At 45.0% G+C, this 6,069-nt stretch overlaps 2 long non-coding RNA genes across 3 annotated transcripts in view; one reads left to right on the top strand and one right to left on the bottom strand.

Moving 5' to 3' along the window:
- LOC115031560 (uncharacterized) overlaps positions 1-1,792 on the bottom strand; it is a 2,890-nt gene extending 1,098 nt beyond the window's left edge. The window contains exon 1 of the long non-coding RNA XR_003837233.2: positions 1,374-1,792. This is a non-coding gene — a long non-coding RNA (uncharacterized LOC115031560). The remainder of the gene's footprint in view (positions 1-1,373) is intronic.
- Positions 387-6,069, top strand: part of LOC115031551 (uncharacterized) — a 23,961-nt gene continuing 18,278 nt past the window's right edge. The window contains exon 1 of one of the 2 annotated variants that reach the window (XR_015047771.1): positions 387-482. This is a non-coding gene — a long non-coding RNA (uncharacterized LOC115031551). The remainder of the gene's footprint in view (positions 483-6,069) is intronic. The other variant, XR_015047770.1, reaches the window with a different exon arrangement.

Here is a 6,069-nt window from a genome sequence, read left to right as displayed (position 1 = left end):
TCTGAGTTAACCTTTAATCTAGATGCCACCCAAAGCCTCGGGACCTTGATGTTTGTGACACGCCCCTCCGCCCCGCTCCCCCAGGCAAGGATAAGGGGATGAGCTCCAAATCCACACATCTCAGAGACAAGACTGACCACTTGACCAGAGGGGCAAGAGGAAACTTTGGAACGACTGCCTTTGTTTCTCCTCCCTGTAAAAGCTGCTAGTTAAAGATGGCACGAAAGACAGATTTTAAGATGATAAGCCACTATCCTGTCAGGTGGCTCGGCTCTCTGAATAAAATGCACCTTAGTGATTCAGTTTCTGGTTCTGTGTATTTACTGGGCTGATTACAAAAAAAAAAAAAAAAAAAAAAAAAGGAAAATTCCAGGGAGAGGGAGAAATAAACACAAGCGATCAATTGACTGCTGTTTTTAGGACATCACAGAACTCCGGAGTCAATCCACACTGAGATGACCCACATTCTGGCCTTCAGTCAGGTAAGGGGATAAACACCTCTCATTTTAATGACTTTAAATGTATGCATATATGAATAAGCTGGGGTGTATGTGTTTACATATGTACAGGGGGTCTAGAGACTATCTTTTTTTTTTTTTTGGTTTTTCGAGACAGGGTTTCTCTGTATAGCCCTGGCTGTCCTGGCACTCACTTTGTAGACCAGGCTGGCCTTGAACTCAGAAATCCGCCTGCCTCTGCCTCTGCCTCCCGAGTGCTGGGACTAAAGGCGTGCGCCACCATGCCCGGCTCTAGAGACTATCTTTAGGAACTGTCCACCTTATTTGTTTGTTTGTTTATTTAAAAAACAACATTGACAATTATTAAAAGGGGATTTTACACAGATTTAAGCCCAGCAGTAAGTTGAAAGAGGTTCTCAGAGAAAGAGCAAGACACACCCAAGAGGTGAGTGTGACTTAAGCCTCGCAGGAGTTGGGGTATGAAACCTTTCAATTGTTTCTGTTCTGCCCTTTTCCAGTGTCTGTGAGATAACATCACAGTTCTCAACTTGTGATGACTTCACAAGTTTAGGTGGCTGGCCAGGTATAACCTCACACTTCCTTGGTTTCGGTTTGTTTGCGGTGTTCAAAGGCCAGATCACAGCAACAAATGGTTTGTTTGCCTGTGTTCCTTAGTAGAATTAAAAAGCGAATCTGTAACGGATTTAGCAGAAAGATCTAGCTGGTCCCCAATCAAGCAGCACCTCACCCTTAAAACTCAAAGGCCAGGCGCTTGAGTGAGTTGCGAAAGGGGGGCAGGCCAGCGGGAGGTGAGCTTTTCAGGCAGCAGAAGTGTGAAGATAGAGAGAAAAACCAAAACCGGTGAGCAGTTCACTGGCCTCATCATCCAGCTAAGGGCACAGGGGATTTCCTTACCGAGCTGACCCAAGTGGGCTGGGAATTTTCTGGCTTTGGAAATAAGCCTTGTAAAGTTCCATTAGATGATATGACAGGGGATGCTATGACGGTCTCGTCTGGTCTCCTGGGCCTGGTGAAGGAAACCAGTAGCCCACTAAAGCCTCTGGTAAAATGAGCTTAATTAGTAGTGGACGATTTCTCTGACACTAGTGGCGCTATCAGAGAGGTTGAGGCAGGAAGAGAAGGGGGAGGGGGGAAACAAACAGGAAGGAGAGGAGGAAGAGGAGGAGGAGGAGGAAAGGGGAGGGCTCTAACTCAACATACACAAAGCCAGTACCACATAAACTGAGTGTAGTAGCACGCCTGAAATTCCATCGCTCAAGAAATGGAGGAACCAGGAGGATTAGAAGTTCAAAAATAACCTCAACTCCATAAAGAGTCTGAGGCCAGCTTACTGAGATGGGGTGAGGGGAGGAGGGGAATGGACACAGAATGGGAGGGGGGGAGGGAGGGAATGAGGGAGAGAGGGAGAGAGGGAGAGAGAGAGAGAGAGAGAGAGAGAGAGAGAGAGAGAGAGAGAGAGAGAGAGAGAGAGAGAGGAACCCTGTTTTTTTAATATATAAGTTTTGCACGAGCGCTACCTGGAGGCGTGTAGTGGGACTGCAGAGAGAACCTGGAAATATACAAAAGGATCCCTTGAGGGTTCAGGTGTCCTAAGGTGACTGACAGGAGGAGATGCATTCCCAATACAGTAGTTGCAGATGAGAGGCCTGCATGCTTGTGAGAGAGCAGGAGAGGATTAGAAGGTCCAGGTGGGGAATAAAGAAATAGCTGAATGTTCTAGCTCTGCAGCTGCAGGCAGCCTGCCAAAGCGTTTCAATTACTGAGCTGACACAATGTTTCTTCTTCTTCTTGCATCTGACTAATATTAAAAAGTGACTGGAAGTCTTTCCGACCTAAGATGCCTATGAAGGTCATTAGACACACCTTCTATGGTGCTCAAGGTCACAGGCAAAGATTTAGGTCAAGTTTGCTGGGCATGGTGGTCCACGCTTTTAATCTCAGCACTCGGGAGGCAGAAGCACACAGACGTCTGTGAGTTTGAGGCCAGCCTGCTCTACATAGAGAGTTCCAGAACACAAACTCAAAACCAACCAAACAGAAGATTTGTACCCAAGGGAATGGATGATGGGGGAAATTGATAGAATGATCACACCCATTTCTTTATTAACTTAAAAAGGTGTGTGTGTGTGTGTGTGTGTGTGTGTGTGTGTGTATACAGAGGCCAGAAGAGGTGTCAGATCCCATGAAGCAGGAATTACAGGCCACTGTGAACCTCCTAATTTTGGTGCTGGAAACCAAGCCCAGGCCTTCTGCAACGACAGGCTAACATTGCATGGAGTGGGCCTTAAATATAGTTTTTAAAAGGTGGTTGGCTACTCCCATAAGATTTATGTCATGGTTGCACCTGTATGTCTTACAGGCAGGTAACCATTGCAGGATGAAAGGTTTTTAGCTGTGAGGTACTGATGTGAAAGATCTTGGAACACTAAATGGGATGTCTTCATCAAATCCCTTCCTCAAGGCTCAGGAACCTATTTGGAAGAAGGGGAGGGAAGACTGCAAAAGCCAGAGGTGCTGGATAACTCTAACACAGTGTCTTCCAGACAGGGGGAAAAAAAACCCCTGACACACATAAGGACTTTCAGAGACCTTGACAGCATACATAAGACCTGCTGCACAGGCTCAAGACAGACAACATCCCAGCACTGAAAGAGGAAAGTGGATGAGAAGTCATGTTTTATCTTTTTTGTTTAGTTTTAAGACAGGGTTTCATTATGTAGCCCTGGCTGGCCTGGAGCTTCCTATAGACCAGGCTAGCCTCAGACTCAGAGTCCTACCTACCTCTGCCTCCTGAATCCTAAAATTAAAGGTAACAGCACCCAGCCAGCCACTGATGCTTGTGTTTATAGTACCAGATATGAATTCCCTCCTATAAGGCAGGCCTCAAGTCCAATCAGAAAGCAGTTAGTTACCCAGTGCAGACTGGCCGTTGCCCCAGCACATGCTTGGCTGTGGCAGTGTTCACACAGGGTCCCCAGCTGAGTAATGCTGTTGATGGCAATTCTCCCCCACCGTTCTGAACAGCAAGCACTTTCTGGCGAGATGAGGTCCATCCAGCAGGGAAGTACGAGATGGTATCAGTATGACTCTCTCTCTCTCTCTCTCTCTCTCTCTCTCTCTCTTTCTCCCCCCCCCCCTTGAGATAGAGGCTGTGCTGCCCTTTATTTGGCTATGGAACCAAATATGACCTTGAAACTTCTGATCCTTTTGCCTTCACCTCCTCAGTGCTGGAATTACAGGAATGCACCACTATATCCAGCTATGCTTGGGACTGGACCATGGGTTTCATGAATGATGTCAGCCCTTAGTATGACATCTTATACATGTATAGTACTGCAGCTTGTTCATGGTCACCCTCTGCCATTGCTCTCTCTCTCTCTTTTTGTCCTCCTCCTCTTCCTGCTGTTCTCCTTTCTCCTCCCCTCTTTTTAACCACATGTATGTAAATATAGATTCTGCTAATGAGAGAAAGCACACAGTATTTTTCTCTCTGAGTTTGGGTGACCTCCAACTCCATCCATTATTTTCCTGAAAAGGTCACAATTCCATTTTTCTTTATGTCTAAATGAAACTATCTTGAGTATTTATTATATTTTGAGACAGTATTTTGGGGCTGGAGAGATAGTATTTTAATGAATGTTCTTGATGCATATCTCCGTGTGTGTATGTCAGATCCCCACAACCCGAGTGCAGGTTCTGGCTTCCTAACTCAGGTCCTCTGGAGAACTAGCAAATGTTCCTAACTGCTAAGCCATCCTCCAGCCCTTTAAAATAGTATTTTAATTAATTCCTTGAAAATTTCACAGAATGTATTTCAATCGTATTTACCACCCACCCTCAACTCCTCCCAGATTCACTGCCTTTCTCTACCTACTCAATTTCAATTTCTCTTTTTCTTATGAAATTCATTGCTGCCTAAATACTCAAATGTAGGACCATCCCACAGATTGTGATCAATCCACCAGGGGCCACACCTTTAAGGAAAACTGACTCTTCTAGAAGCTATCAAAAGCTCTCCATCAAGGGTGTGGCACTTTGAGCTTGCACGGGTCTTGTGCATATTGTCAGAACTTCTGTGAGTTCATATATGCAGCTAGCTGCCCTGCTGTGTCTACAAAACTGTCTCATTGTAAGAATTTATCACCTCTGACTCTTCAATCTGTCTACATTGTTTTCTTCTTTGAGACAGTATCTCTCTACACAGGCCCAGTTGTTGGTCCTGGAACTTACTGTGTAAACCACTCTGGCCTTGACTTCATAGGGATCCACCAGCTTCTGCCTCCCGATTCCTAGGTTCACAGGTGTGCAGCACTATGCAAGCTCCACCCTGTCTTTCTCTATTAGCTCTGAGGTCTGTGAGGATAGGATGGGATATAGATTGGGTTAAGTACTCCCAAGTCTCTTATTCTCTTCTCCTGTGCATTTGTACGTTTTCTTTATTCATTCCTTGGTTGATGGGCATCATTGGTTTCAAATCTTGGCTGTTGTGAACAGTGTTGCAATAAGCATGTACACTCAAGTGCCTCTGTACTATATTGACTTAGGTTCCTTTTCGTGTATGCCCAGAATAATAGGCTAGCTCTATTTCTTTTTTATTTTTTTGAGGAACCTCCATCCTGGTTTCCATAGTGGCCACATCAGCTTACAGTCCTAGCAGCGTGAATAACGGGTCTATTTCAGTTCCTTCTTTCCAGCATTTTGTCTCTGATTTCCTGGATGATAGCCATGTTGAGTGGGGTGAAATGGAATCTCAATGTAGCCTTGATTTGCATTTCCCTGATGACTAAAGATATGGATGGAATGCTTTTTCATAAATTTCTTGGCTCTTCGTTTTTTCTTCTTTTGAGAACTGCGTGTTCCTTCCATTGGCCCATTTACCGACTAGATGATGTATTGTTTGGCATGCCTACATCTTATACAACTTCTGTGCTCACTGCTAGGGTGACCACCTTATCTCAATGTATGCAATGTATTATGAACAAATTCACCCCCATTAACTTTGTGTGTGTGTGTGCATGCAGGCAGCCACAACTGCTATGTGTCCTGAGAAATCCTTCCCTACTCTTTTAAGAACACAGATGCCAACATATTGAGAGCCCCTCACCCCCATACAGCATTCTTGTGAAGTCAGGGACAGCTGGCCTCCCCACAAACAGGAACCTCGTTGGAGATCTTCTGTTCACAATCAGAAAGGAAATTATCCATCTTCACTCAGCCCGACCTTTTATCCAAAGCTGCAAACAACAGAGTTTTAGTCCCATAATAAATTCTCAGCTTCTTCTCCAGCACGGCCCTCAGGGATAGACCAGATGATAAAACAAAACAGGACAAATTCGTTTTTCTCGCAGTCTGCAGGTTGAAAGTTGGGGATCAAATGTCAGTAATTCTCCAAGGAGGTGGGTTTTTTTTTTTTCCCCTTGTTCAAGAACAGTAAAAGTACAGAAGCTGCTGTCCTTGGCTGGCAGATGGCAGCCTTCCCACTGTGGCCTCACATATCTTTCTTTCTTCTCTAACATTTTTTTATATGTAAAATAGATTTGTGTGTGTGTGTGTGTGTGTGTGTGTGTGTGTGCATGTGTGTGTGCACATG

This window comes from Mus caroli, unplaced genomic scaffold (genome assembly GCF_978045245.1).
Source record: "Mus caroli unplaced genomic scaffold, Mus_caroli_1 scaffold_8, whole genome shotgun sequence".
Classification (NCBI taxonomy): Eukaryota; Metazoa; Chordata; class Mammalia; order Rodentia; family Muridae; genus Mus; species Mus caroli.
The sequence above is the reverse complement of the archived record's forward strand: the minus strand, read 5'-3'. Positions and strand labels throughout refer to the sequence as shown.